This window comes from Podarcis erhardii (assembly GCF_964252035.2).
Source record: "Podarcis erhardii genome assembly, chromosome: Z".
NCBI lineage: Eukaryota > Metazoa > Chordata > Lepidosauria > Squamata > Lacertidae > Podarcis > Podarcis erhardii.
In genome coordinates, this window is record NC_138504.1 from 45,838,114 (window position 1) to 45,852,748 (window position 14,635).

Below are 14,635 nucleotides of genomic sequence, written 5' to 3' on the forward strand. Positions count from 1 at the left end.
TGTGCTGGTGGGAGGGTGGGCACACACTAAAAAGAGATATTACCCACCCTCACCCAGACTGAGGAGAAAAAAAGGAAAATGAGAAATTGGAAATAAAGACCACAGGTTTGAGTTGCTGGAGATGATTGCTTTTTCAAAAGGAAGAGAGATTTGAACTATGTTTGGAAATATAGCTGATTGCTAAACTGGCAAAGCAATGGTGGAGAGGAGGGGATCTTGCTAGTATTTTAAAGTTTTCAAGGAATAATGGTCTTCCTCCCCAATGGTCTTTGTGGGCCAGTTTCTACGATGATGTGTGTAGAGCTGTATAACAAGAGCCCTTCTTGCTTAGAGTTAATACCAGATGGCTGTCCTTGAGAAATAATCTTACAACAGATAATAGAGTGCAAACACTGTGGAGACAACATGAATTGCAAAATATGGAACTGGATAGGAAGTGGACACTGGCTGTGAGGAGTGTAGATTGGAAAAGTGAAGATGGGCAACTACTGAAAGGTGAAGGATGGAGGAGAAGACAGACACAGATGGCAGCACACGCAAGAAGAAAAGAAAGAAAAATTAATATAAAATTATAAGTAATGATTTAAAGTGGATAGGCAACAGGATGTATACAGTGGTGCCCTGCAAGACGAACGCCTCGCAAGACGGAAAACCCGCTAGACGAAAGGGTTTTCCGTTTTGGAGGCGCTTCGCTAAACGAATTTCCCTATGGGGTTGCTTCGCAAGACGAAAAAATCTTGCGAGTTCCCGCAGGTTTTTTTCGCTCCCCCCCCCTTCCTAAGCCGCTAAGCCGCTTATCAGCTGTTCCGCTGATAAGCCGCCTCTCAGCTGATCGCTAAAAGCCGCTAGACCGCTAATAGCGCTAATCCGCTAAGCTGTCAATGGGCTTGCTTCGCAAGACGAAAAAACCGCTAGACGAAGAGAATTGCGGAATGGATTCTTTTCGTCTTGTGAGGCACCACTGTAATCTCTTTTGTTCTTTAAGGGAATATGTTATTGTTATGTAAATATACAAGCAGGAATTGATAAATCGACAGATGATGGATAATGGGGAAGGGAAAAAATAAAAATTGTAAAAATTGTAAATCAAATACATATAAGGAATAAAATGTGAATTAGAAATAAATATGTAAAATCAAGCAGCTATGGGGGAAAGTTGGGAAGCATCTAGAACGAATTTTTGGGAAAACTGTATAAAATATAATGTAATTTGGTATTGATTTGTTAAAAATTTGCAAAACTAATAAATATTATTTGACAAAAGAAAGAATAAAAGTCCCAGGGCAATATAGAAAGTAAAGAAAAATACGATAAAATGGCATAATTCAAAATAAATTTAACAGCCCTCTAAAAGATAATTAAGGTAAACGTAAAAGGACCCCTGACCATTAGGTCCAGTCGTGACCAACTCTGGGGTTGCGGCGCTCATCTAGCTTTATTGGCCGAGGGAGCCGGCATACAGCTTCCGGGTCATGTGGCCAGCAGGACTAAGCCGCTTCTGGTGAACCAGAGCAGCGCACGGAAATGCCGTTTACCTTCCTGCCGGAGCGGTACCTATTTATCTACTTGCACTTTGACGTGCTTTCGAACTGCTAGGTTGGCAGGATTTGGGACCGAGCAATGGGAGCTCACCCCGTCGCGGGGATTCTAACCGCCGACCTTCTGATCGGCAAGTCCTAGGCTCTGTGGTTTAACCCACAGCGCCACCCATGTCCCAAAAGATAATTGGTGCTACTTAAATACCTGGGGAAGTAAAAAGAAACTCTTAGCCTGGTGCCAAAATGATGGCAAGGTTGCTGCCAAATGGACCTCTCTGGCAAAAACATCTGATCAGACTAGCTTAGGGTGGTAGGGTAGTTCTCTCACACAGGGCACCAAAACGAGGAAGTACAAAACTGAGAAGGTTCATTTGGAGGGAACCAAATTTTGGGCTCACTCAGGGAGCCATGCTATGAAAGATTACCAAACTTTGCCCTGATTTGATAAATGGAGAAATGATATAGAGAAGACCCATTCTCTCCTCATCCCCTTCCAGACCTCCACCAGTGTGGTAGTACTTGGGGAAGGGTTTCAGGGTTCATGCAGGGTTCCTGGAGGAAATAGTCCCTATATGTATAAGGCTTTAAAAGTCAAAAACAGCCCAGAAAGAAATGGTAGTCAGTGAACCTTATAAAGTAAGTTCCCTGAGGCAAAGGCTTTGGGACATTTCACATAGCGACCTGCGATCTCGATCCCATGTAATTTGTGGCCCGGTAGCAGCAGAAATCCAATATGGGTGCGATTTTCAGATACCCTCATATCTTAGGAACCTGTCTGTACCAACCTATCGGCGTTTATTTACCAAGGCCAGACTAAATGTATTTCCATCGGAAGTGCTAAATGGTAGACTGAGAGGCGTCCCTTATCAGAATAGGCTTTGTTTATGTTCTCAGGACGTTGACTGCATGAAGCATATTTTACTGCATTGTGGGCAGTACGAGCAAACAAGGGACCAACTGATCAAATCCTTACTGGCAAATCTGCCGGGAAAATTTGAAGCCTCCCATATTAAATATCTTTTGGATGACAGGTCTAATGATATTACACTGGCCGTGGCAAAGTTTCTCTCAGAAGTTAAAAGAAACAAGGATCATCATGCTTGAGACAAGACAAAACAACCTCCTTGGTTCCTCCCTCTTTTGTGGTTGGCTGTCTTAACTGTATTTTGTTCTGAAATTGTTGGATGGGTCTTGGGATTGCAATAAAGATTTTATTTATTATTTATTATAAAGTTAGTCAAAACAAAATAAAAAATAAAAAAATTCCTTCCAGTAGCACCTTAAAGACCAACTAAGTTAGTTCTTGGTATGAGCTTTCGTGTGCATTTTTTTTAAAATTTTGTTTTGACTATGGCAGACCAACACGGCTACCCATCTGTAACTAAAGTTAGTTGAGTTCATTACAGAAATAGTGGGATATAATATTATTATATTATATTAATTATTGCACTACATTATATCACTGGATAGTTTAAAAACAAACAAACCTCAAAGCAGTTTAGAAAAAAAAAGAGTAAAATCAATAAGAATTTACAATCCTACTTTAAAACATACAAAAATTAAAATACTAAAACAGATTAAAATTATTTCGACTTTCTGCCCCCATCATTGCATTTAACAGCTTGTCAGTTGGCCACGGGTGGGAAGGAATTCAATACAGGCAGGTGAGGTTTGGAAGAAGGATAGATTGTTCACCCCCTTCCCTCACAGCCTATTTCACTTTCATGTTGGCTACTTTCCTTCCTCCATGGCTGCACTGGATCACGTTGGACTGCTTGATCCTTTGACTTCCTAGCCTGCTAAGAAGAGGATAGCTTGTGTTTCCCTCGCAAATGCAGCAAGATAGTGCTGAGGCCACACTCTTTGTGGGGGCAGTCAAGTACCATGGTGCTTAAAAGTAGGGTTGCCATATTTTGAAGAGCAAAAAAGAGGACACACCCCATACCCTCAAACAACAACAATTATTATTTTATTATTTATACCCCACCCATCCCACTGGGTTGCCCCAGCCACTCCGGGCAGCTTCCAACATATATAAAAACATAACATTAAACATTAAAAAACTTCCCTATACAAGGCTGCCTTCAGATGTCTTCTAAAGGCATAATGGCAAAAATAAATACAATTCGATGGTCCAAGCCGTATGGTGATCAAAGGAAAGGAGCTAAGCTTTTAGGGGGGAAATGGGGTGCCAGGTGCTTCAGCCATCTCCTCTACACTTGTGCTCAACAAGTAAAAACATATTCTAGTACTAACACCTTGAACTTGGCCTGGTAGCAAATTGGCAAACACTGCAGACCTCAGAGCACAGGTGCAGACAAGACCTCACTCCCATCAGCATTCACGCTGCAGCATTCTGCACAAATTGCAGCTTCCAGATCAAGTGCATGGGAAGCCATGAATAGCTTGCCATGAAATACTATCCTCTTAGCAGGCAAGTAAATGGTTTCCCCAGCCAGCCACATTTTGTAGTTCAATTTGCACGGCTTGCAATATGGAATACAACATGATTGGAGAAATCCAAAACAATTTTCTGAAAAGGCAATACAAAAGCTCACTCTCACAATTAAGACAGGCAGCGACAGGCAACCAACAGGAGCAAGAAAACATCCATTAAATGCACAACAGGGGCAGGAAAACATCCATTAAAACAGTTTTAAGCTGGCACTGAAAAGGCAAATGAAGCTGTGCCAAACCGACATTTGTGGGGGAGGGTGCTGAGGGCTGGTCTAAGATATTTCGCTGCCTGAGACGGAACAGGAAATTATATTTCCCTCCCCACTCAATCTTCGCAGTCCCCACCCAAAGGTTCATGGTAGGGATGGGCAAAACTTTAAACCTCTCATTTTTCCAATCTTAAATTCTGTTGCCCCCTTTCCCACATTGGTTTGCAGTAAATGAATAATAATAAAAAGCCTCATAAAAGCTGATGAGCATTTTAGTGAATTTCTCCTAATAATACACTGCTCAACGAAGCAGCTTTTCCTAATATAATGCATTTTTGCATATTATTTTCACAAATATAGGCATCTTTTTGCATTCACACTTTTACCCTCATATATGCATCCTTGTACACATTAATTGGGAGGCGCGGGTGGCGCTGTGGGTAAAACCTCAGTGCCTAGGACTTGCCGATCGTATGGTCGGCAGTTCGAATCCCCGCGGTGGGATGAGCTCCCGTCGTTCGGTCCCAGCTCCTGCCCACCTAGCAGTTCGAAAGCACGTCAAAGTGCAAGTAAATAAATAGGGACCGCTTTATAGCGGGAAGGTAAACGGCATTTCTGTGTGCTGCGCTGGTGCCGGCTCGCCAGAGCAGCTTCGTCACACTGGCCACATGACCTGGAAGTGTCTTCAGACGGCACCGGCTCACGGCCTCTAGAGCGAGATGAGCACGCAACCCCAGAGTCGGACATGACTGGCCCGTACAGGCAGGGGTACCTTTACCTTTACCTTACACATTAATTGGCTCGAGCACAATTTGGGAAAGTGCTGCATTTCAGTCTGCATATTGCTTTGGAAAGTGCAGATTCCAGGGGGTTGCTTGAAACACAAACTGAATCGAATTTCCCATCCCTAGCGCACAGTATCTGAGACAAGTGCCTTCCCTGGGAGTAAACCACAACAATAATCAATTAAACAACTGACAGTTTGCTGTTGTTGCACACAGGGCTGGCCCTATTGTTAGAGTAAGGTGACTGCCAGCATGGAGAAGTGGTTATGTCATTGGGGCCTGGGGAACAGGGGTTCAAATCTCAAGTCAGCCATGAAGCTCTCTTGGTGACCTTGGGGGCCTAGACACCATCTCTCACCCTGAATTACTTCATGGCATGGAGAGGGAGAGAGCCATGTATGCTCCCTTGAGCACCTGGGAGAAAAGGTAGAATATAAAAACAAAGATGTAAAAGCAAATAAATACAGATGTTTAGGGGGGTAGCAGTTCACGCTGTGACTTCCACCCTCAGGACACTACCCCATCCCCAGTGTTGAAGGAAGATTCAATTGCCCAGCTTCTGTACATAGGATTGTGAGAGTGGCACCATCTTGTCTTTTTCCTCAGGCAACAAAATGTCTGGAGCAATTCCTGTTTTCAGGCAATGCCTGAATTCAGCTGCCTGAGGCAACTGCTTCATTCTGCCTAATGTGGTAGTAGCCACCAGCTCACATGATTTCAAAAGAGGGTTAGAAACATTCCAGGAGAACAAGGGTATTGATGACTACTGCCCATGGCAGCTATGCTACACTTTCACTGTCTGCAGCGACATTAGTTGCTAGGAATTGCAGGTGAAGAAACTGTTGTGCTCAAGTTGTGTTTGTGGGCTTCCCATGAACATCCTGTTTGTCACTGTGATCACAGAGTGCTCCTCTATGTCAGCACTTATGGTATACCAAAGGTGAGGTAAAATAGGACACTTCTCTCCAGTCTGGTATACCCACCTAAGATACATGATGCATGCTTAGCACATTGCATTATGGAAACCAAGTGAGAAAATGCTCATAACCTCCATCCAAACATGTAAAAGGCATTATCAGAGTTCAAAGCCACATTTCAACAAGGTCCAGTGATGGGTGTGGCCTGGGAGAGTTCTGAGGGCCAGAAAGAAAGGCCTGGAGGGCCATATTGCATCCCCTTCCAGGGCCAGAATTTTCTCACCCCTCTTTTAGCATGGGCCCCCAGCTGCTATTTTTAGAAGAGTACAGGGAGAAGATAATTTAACTCAGTTTAGTGGAAATAACAGGTGGGGGGGGGGTTTCATCAGCACCCTCAACCCTAACTCTTCCTCATCCTGATTTGAACATTGTATTTAATAGTGACAAAGAGGATTTGCTTTTTTCAATTAAAAAAAGAGAGAGAGATTAGAGTCAGGCAATTGTGACCTTATGTGAGAGGGGAAATAAATAAATAAACAGACTTTCCTCCACTTGTGCACCCAGAGGGTTTGCCTCACTTACCAGGCTTTGGGGAGGGAGTGGAAGGGCTCTGATAGTACCCCAAAACCCTCACACCACACCACTTTCAGGAGCCATCTTCCCAAAGCCCAGTAAGCAAGCTGCCAGACTTTGAGAAGGAAGCACAAGGGCTCTTGGCCAGAGCCATATCAATGCCTTCCCAAAGCTGGGTAATTGAGGTGATAGGCTTGGAGAAGGATGTGTAAGAGCTCTGGGATGCAACTGAAGTGCCAGGCTTTGGGAATAAGGCACAGGGCTCTGAGGCAGTGGGCTTTGGGAAGGAGGAATGCTTCACTGCCAGCAGTGCCATCTTTAGGGTGGTGCAAGGAATTATTGTGAAAATAAGAAATATTTGGGGGGTAAGGAGGTGCCAGGCTGAGGCAGTGGGCTTTGGGAAGGAGGCTCCAGGGTTTTGAGGTGCCAGGTTTCATTGCACAGTGCAGTCTATAGGGTGGTGAAATTTTTTGTCCTTGATTAGGGTGCCGTATTACCGAAGTTCACCCCTGCTGCCAGAGCCATCTCATTGCCTTCCCTCAGCCCATTAACTGAGGTGCTGGGATTTTGAAGTAGGTGTCAGGCTTTGTGAAAGAGGTGCAAGAGCTAGGTAACTGAGGCTCCACATTTTGGCAAGGAGGTGTGTGAGCTTTGAGGTGCCAGGCTCACTGTGGACTTTGGGGTGATGCAAGGAATTATTGTGAAAATAAGAAACATTTAGGGAGGGTACCAGATATTATCTTGAGGCACTGGGCTTTGGGCAGGAGCTGCAAGGGCTCTGAAGCCTGCTTCGGGAAGGAGGGCTCTGGGGCACCAGGCTTGGGGAAAGAGGCAAGAGGGCTCTGGGACACTGCCAGAGCCATTTCACTCTTCCCAGAGCAGTGTAATAGAGACACGGGGCTTTGGGAAGGAGGTTCAGGGGTTCTGGAATGGAAATGAGGCTCTGAGTTTTGCGAAGGAGGCGGTGGGGCTTTGGGGTGTCAGGCTTTGCAGCTGACAGCGTGTCTTTAGGGCAGAGCAAGGAATTATTGTGAAAATAAGAAATATTGGGAGGGAGGCACAAGCGCCAGATAACTGAGGTGCTAGGCTTCAGAAATGCGGCACAGCAGCTTTGAGGTGCTGAACATCATTGCCAAAAGCCTAATCTTTAGGAGATTATTTTTATCCTCAACCAGGGTACCATATTGCCGAAGTCTGTATCTGCTGCTGGAGCCACCTCCAACTGGTTCCTAAAGCCTAGTAACTGAGGCACTGTCCTTTGGGAAGGAGACACAAGGGCTCTAGGACATGCCACACTTTCAGAAGGAAGGGGGAGGGTTCCAAGGTGCAGGGTTTGGGGAAGGAGGCAGGAGGATTCTAGGATGTTCCCAGAGCCCTATTACTGCCTTCCCATAACTTGATGCCCGAGGTGCTAGGCTTTGGGGAGTAATTGAGAGTGCTTTGGGACACTTGGCTGTGGATCACTATAGACAGCACTGTATTTATGGTGGAGGGTGGGCATAAGGGCCGGGTAAATGTGACAGGCACTGTGAACAAGGCACAAGAGCTCTCTCACTGCCTTCCCAAACCCTTTGGGAAGGAGGGGCTGGCATATGGGAAGAAGGCACAAGGGCTATGGGACACTGCTGGATCCTCCATACCTTCCCAAGCCTGGCACCTCAGTTAGGCAGTTTTGGGGAGGAACAAGCTTCACACAGACCATCAGTAAGTCTATACTACCACACAAATGAAGCTTCCTCTTCTGTTCTTTTTTAAAAAAGTCCTTGTTCACACAATGTCTAGTTTGCTTATGGAATTCACTGCTACAAGATGTGGTTTCAGCTGCAAACTTAGACTTCATTAAAAGGGGGAGTCTTGGGCAAATCCATGGAGGATAAGGTCTACTGAAGGCTATCCCTCTGAAGGCTAAGTGGAACCTTCAGCTTCAGAAGCAGTCTACCTCAAAACATCTGCTACTGCAGGAAAAACAGTTGGAGGAAGTGGTTTCCCCCACATGCCCTGCCTGTTAGTTTTTAATTCTTCCTGAAGGCATCTAATTGGCTGGTGTGGGGAACAGAGTGTTGGACTAGTTGGACCATTGATTTGATACAACAGGGTTATGGTTAGTAAAAGTGGTTAGGTAAGGTTGCCAAAGTGAAAATCTGGGCATAAAAGTTATTGAGCTTTTTGGGGGAGAGGGGACAAAATTGTTGGGCTTTTCTTTGGGAATCCTAAAGAAAATATATGGCAACCCTAGTTTATGCAAGGGTGCTTTAGCGATTACCAGTCTCTCTGTCTCCCTCCCTCCCTCTCTCTCTCTCTCTCTCTCTCTCTCTCTCTCTGTGTGTGTGTGTGTGTGTGTTCGACAGATCTAAACCAAATAGGAATTTAAATTGCTCTGGTATACAGCTGGCATCCGCAAATCTATAGGCGGGCCCCAGAAATGGTGTCAGAGCTCCCCCTTCTGGGAGACACAGTGTCTTCATGGGATGAGTTTTTCTAGAGACAAGGAGAACAGACAAGGGTGATTTGATTGTGTTGCCTGAAAGGTGCTTAAATATACCTGCATTTCATCAAAGATTCCCATGTATAAAACCACATGTTTGAAACATGTTCATGCCCTTCCCCTGACAACCTTAACATATCAAGATTCAAATGTTATTTTATTTGTCGTTTCTGCATCCTCTCTCTTCTTCCAGTTTACCCCCTTTCTCCATCCTTGTCCCCGCTTTACCAAGACATTTTAAGATTATTCTGTCATCCCCTGATATTTCCCTCCCACTACACAAACAACCCCTCTTGCTTTGCATCGTGACATACCTAAACAACCCACACTGAGTCTGACAGCAGAACAGATTTTGAGATACATGTTAAAAAGCGACATTCAGGCATGAGTCTCCCCCACACATGCACTCACTCTCTCTCACACACACACACATAACACACTATTTCACAGGCAGAGATGGTTCCCTAATTCAGCTTAATTATTATGACAGTTTTCCCACCTTCCCAGCTCACCCCCTAATGTTAATCCTAAACACCTGCAAATGTGCTTATCAAAAAAAGAGAGAGAACCTGACTTTGTATTAGCTGATGCCACAAATATTTCCAAGTTCTTAAATATGGAGTTGTTGGGGAAGGAAGGGGGTAGGATATACAGTGGGACCCCAGAGGCAGGGGAGTCAAAGCAAAGGCCATTCTCAGCAGTCCTCTCTTGGGGGACCAGCTTTTTCTCCCTGCAGCAATCACTGCAAAATAAGGCATTTCATCAGGGCAGTTGTCTGGCCCTATTAAATGCTGCCTTAAAGGGATTATACAGTCTCTTAACTAGGCCCTGGAAAGAGAAGTGGGATAAACTTGGGAGCATTTTAATTTAGTACAGTTGTCTTGCTGCCAGTGAGGGTTGAGCTATGCAAGCAAGGAAGTGTTGGTTCTGATATCACTAGGGAGATTCGGGCATTTTCCGGGGAATGTGCATCATCCATATTGCAAACCCATCCATGGTGCCACTTGTACACACCATCCCCTTATATCCCCCACTGGTTCCCTTCTATAAGCAGTGGTATCAACACCCACAAATGCACATGCTCAATGTTCACCCACCATTGTTGCCTTTACTCCCAGATGCTGCCCTAGAAAAAAAAGCATTGCCTTTTTTTCATACCCCAAACACATGAACATGAATGCATTAGAACTGATCTTCTCGCACAACCTCCATCACCCTCACAGATGCACTCACATTGCAGCCTCTTACTCACACACATGTTCTCACAGCAATAGCCCTCCTTCAAACCCCCCCCCCTTCATGCAGATGCCTCAATACCTCTGGACATGCATCCTACCCTATTTCTGGAACCAGTTAAAATGAAGGTACAATCCCATGTGTCTCGTGAGCATGGAGCACACTGGCAGACAGCCATGCTCTGTTGCACACATTTTCAAAAGTGCAAACACAGCTGTCTCACAGGCTTCCTCACACACTCCAACACTCACTTGCTAGGCTCACAGGACCAGACACAAGATCCTTTCTCGTCCACCACCCTTACAACACTCCCTCAGTGATTTTCCAAGGTTACATATCCCAATCCTGTGTATCCCAGCTTACCCGAGAGATAAGCACCCTTCTCTCTTTTGCAGGATCCTGTTTTCTTGCCTTTTTTCAAAATGAAGGAACTGCAGAGTCCTGAGGACATGAAAAGTGCAGTAAAAGGAAGATGAGGGAAAATGTGTGCAAAGCATTTTCTGCTGAGTGATTAAGGAGCTCGAGTGATGGATAACCCCCCACCCCACCCCCATCAATGGCTGGAGGAAAACACGGACAGTGCATCCTGCTAGTAGTAAGGGATGCGAGAGGTGAAAGCATATCTATTCACTTCTTAAGATTTGATCTGCACAGACAAGAGGGGCAGAGCTTGCCACAAAGTCCCTGGCAATGATGTCTGTGTATGTGGATGAATGACTGTGCATATCAGTTCAGGGCTGAGAGTAAGGGATACCCAATCAGGAGAGGGAGAATGTCACACCCTCCCAAAGAATTGTGTGTATGTGTCTGCTGCATGTGTTCTTGTTTGCATGCGTGGTGTGGGGGGAAGCGAAGACAGATCTCTCTTGTTTGGCCATTGTTATTTGTATGTGCAACAACACAGTGTGGAAGTTTTGGGTGTGCAAGGGGAACCTGCGTGCGACTGAGTGCAGAATGAAGCCTAAGGGTGCATGCAAGTTGTGTGTAACTGGGGCTGTCTGTGCAAGGAAGGAAACTGGGTGGGGATACATGCCGTGCTTTTTTTTCTTTAAAAAAACACGTTTAGGGATACTCTCATTTTCACTCAAGAAAATCACCATTTTATAGTTCAAATTGGTGAAAATAAATACAGTAAATGGACAAAAGTACAAAGATTCAAAAAATGTTTAGGGGTATGTGTACCCCTGCATCCCCACAGGAAAGAAGCACTGGATACACGTGCATCAATTAAAAAAAAAATGTATTTTATGAGAGAGGGGAGAAGAGGAGAGCTTTCTTTGGACAATTTATGGAAATGGAAGGGGGACATGGTGAAACTTTGTGTGCAAGCAACCATAATGCAAAGTAATAAAGTCTGTGTAGCTCTCTCTCTGTGTATGTGTGTGTGTGCACACATGCACATTTGAAATACAGAGAGAAGCTGTCTGCAATACCTTAGCATGCTTGTGAATAGCAGGCAAAATCTACGTGACCAGGTGGCATGTGTATCTGTGTGCATATAAAAGAAAAGGTGTTGATGGCAAAGTGTGTGTATGTAATACAAATGTGTGTGTGTGTGTGTGTGTGTGTGTGTGCCCATGCATGCCAGAGTAGGCCACCAGTGGTGTGTGCCTGTGCAAGTCAGAGAGAGACACCAGCTATGCGTTATGAAAGGGAGACAAGCACCAATTCATGCGTTGTGTGAGACCAAAAGAAGACGACCTCTGTGAATAAATGTACTGCCTCGTGTGTGTGTGTGTGTGTGTGTACACGCACACACACACACACACACACACTCTCATTAGTATCAGTCCATGCATGTGTTCATGTGTATAAAAGATAGTCCTGTGAGAGAGAGGGAAGCAGGCATGGTAAATTGGTGTATAGGACCATCAACAGTGGGAAGGATGCTTGAATCTACCCAGAAATAGCTCTCACTCCCTCCAGAGTTCTTGCTAATCTCTTCTTCCTTTGCACCATCAGCCTACCTCTCTGTAACTCTTCTCAGACCAGCTTAACTCCTATTAAGAAAAGATTTCTCTCCTCTGGGTGGGACACGCTCCATCCCCCATCCTTTCCCCTACAGCTGTTATTTGGGGGTAGCGAATCTTTATACTGGAGTGGTTTGTCAATAGCCTTCTCATTATACTATGGCTTATGCATCAGAAGTAGCACTGAGCCTCTCTCCACAGAGAGAGAGAGAGAGAGAGAGAGAGAGAGAGAGAGAGGTGTGTGTGTGTGTGTGTGTGTGTGTATACATACTTCACCGCACCACCACTACCACGACGGACCACCTTCCCATTAAACCCCTGAATATATATTCTATGACCCTCCAGAGAATGGAGGAATGGCACAGTCTCCATCCATGCTGCATAAATTATTTAAAAGGCTGGCAAAGCTGAAGTTTAGCTTTCAGCTTGCTTCCACTTCCTAAGGTGCCCCCTCCCATCCTGGAGAGCTCCCCTTAGAGACTCTTTTCCCATGCATGCATGGCACCCTGCTGTTCCAATGGACAGATAAATAGATAAGAAGAGACCCACTGAATCAGACCCCAACATCCAGCTAGTCCAGCATCCTGCTTCCCACCGTGAACAGCTAGACAGACAGACCATTCTCCCCACATCTAATTTTAACACAATTCCTACCTAGTCTCCCCACATACCAGTGGGGCAGGGTGAGGAAGTAACCCCCCCCCCCACAGCCTGGAATTCAAAGCTTGGATTGTCACTCTGCAAACCAAACACAGCAGTCTATTAAGCAAAGAGGACATTGTCTCCTTGGGGACTCCCCCCCCCCCTCCAGGACTCTATTAGACTCTGTCCTGATCAATATATCTTGGCATAGACATCACGGGGGGATGGCGGCTGGGCTGCGGTGGGGGCGCCGAGATTTTGCAAGCCCTCTCTTTCCATGCAGTTTGTTTGGCGAGATGCTACTTCAGCCTGAGCATAATGTGTGATTGCACTGCATGAAGCAGCTGTACGTGTACACACACACACACACACACACACACACGTCCACCAAACACGCACACTAGCCTTTCCCTCCTTGCCGGGAAGTTTCCTTCAAAAATTATGACCCGAGATCACGACAAATCATGACAGCCCAGCAGAAATAATTCTACAAGGGTGTGTGCAGAGGCTGAAAGAGTTTTACACTTATACACACGGACACACTACATACAGCCTGTGAGCGATTAGGCACCTGAACACACACGTACAGGTCTTGTCTGTGTTGTGTTGTGTTGCGGTCCGGCACACGCAAGCCCAGAGTTTCTGCGCGATTTTGTACATCCACCATTTAACCCTTTGCTTACTAAGTAGGGGGATACGAAACTGCAAAGCGACGTGTATGGGAACTGAATCCCTCAGATTTTGGCTGAGTGAATGAGGAAAGATGAAATCCGGAGAAAGATTGGAGCGATGGAAGGATTTTTTTTTTTTTTTTTTGGCGGGGTGGGGGGGAGGCAGCGCTGTTAAGGAGTCTGAGAGAGAATTCGGAAGAGAAGTCTGCCAGCCATAGAAGAAGAGCGCTGCTGCTGGATCAGACCATTTTAGTCCGGTTTCCCACAGTGACTACCAAGATAGAGAGGCTAGATAACGAGGAATGCCTACGGGAGTTCTAGAGGGCGGCCCCACGAGAACGAGCTGGCCGATGTTGCGGCTGTCTGTGTGGCTGTCTGGCTGAGCAGAGTCAAAATAATAATAGTAAAATGCCTTTTCCCCTTACCGGATGTTAGTGCCCCTCTCTAGCGGAGATCTGGTTTCTCATTCGGCTCGGCAGGAACTTGTGGTGCGAGCCCTTCTGGATCCAGAGCGCATAGTGGGCGATTCTCCGCTGATGCTGCAGGCGTAGGAAGACTGGGGCTTTAGCAGTCCTTTTCATGCTCAGACAGAGAATCCCTCTCCTCGCCCCGGATCCCAGGCATTAAAAGGCAGAGATGCAAAAAGGAAGAGGTGTGGGGAATAGATGAAAAAGAAAATCCGGATGTTATTCCTTCCCTCTCTCCCCCACCTTCTTTTACCTATCCTTCTCCAGTCCTCTTTCCTTGTGTTCTTTCTGTATGATTATTATTATCCTTAATCCCCTCCCTGCCTTCCTCTGATGGATCAGTTTGCAGCCACCGGGGGCGAAACGAAGGCGCAAAAAGCAGCACAGAGAGAGAAGGTGGGAGGGAGGGAGAGAGGGAGGGAGGCGACCGAAATGAGCAAAGGCTGGAGGAAAAGGCGGGGCCTCGGTGCCGTCAGGGGCGGAGCTCTCGGCCCGACTGAAGAAAATGAATGGGTAGAGGGAGGGAGGAGGGCGGGGCCGAGAGCCTGGAAGGGGGCTGGTCCTAAGAAGTCTCTCACTCCCTCTATCATTGGGACGTGGGAGCGGGGGCTGCGTTTTGAAACAGGGATGTCGGGGAGGGCATAAAAAGAAGACAGGGGTGCTGGCCTGTGAGATATAGGGGGAC

General features: G+C 46.0%; 1 protein-coding gene across 2 annotated transcripts in view; it reads right to left on the reverse strand.

The window, feature by feature from the left end:
• Positions 1-14,371, reverse strand: part of BRINP1 (BMP/retinoic acid inducible neural specific 1) — a 111,337-nt gene extending 96,966 nt beyond the window's left edge. The window contains exon 1 of one of the 2 annotated variants that reach the window (XM_081847573.1): positions 13,909-14,371. The gene's annotated coding sequence lies outside the window, so the exon portion shown is untranslated. Of the gene's footprint in view, positions 1-10,563; positions 10,645-13,908 lie in introns of those variants that run through there. The other variant, XM_081847574.1, reaches the window with a different exon arrangement.
• Between the last annotated feature and the right edge of the window lie 264 nt (positions 14,372-14,635).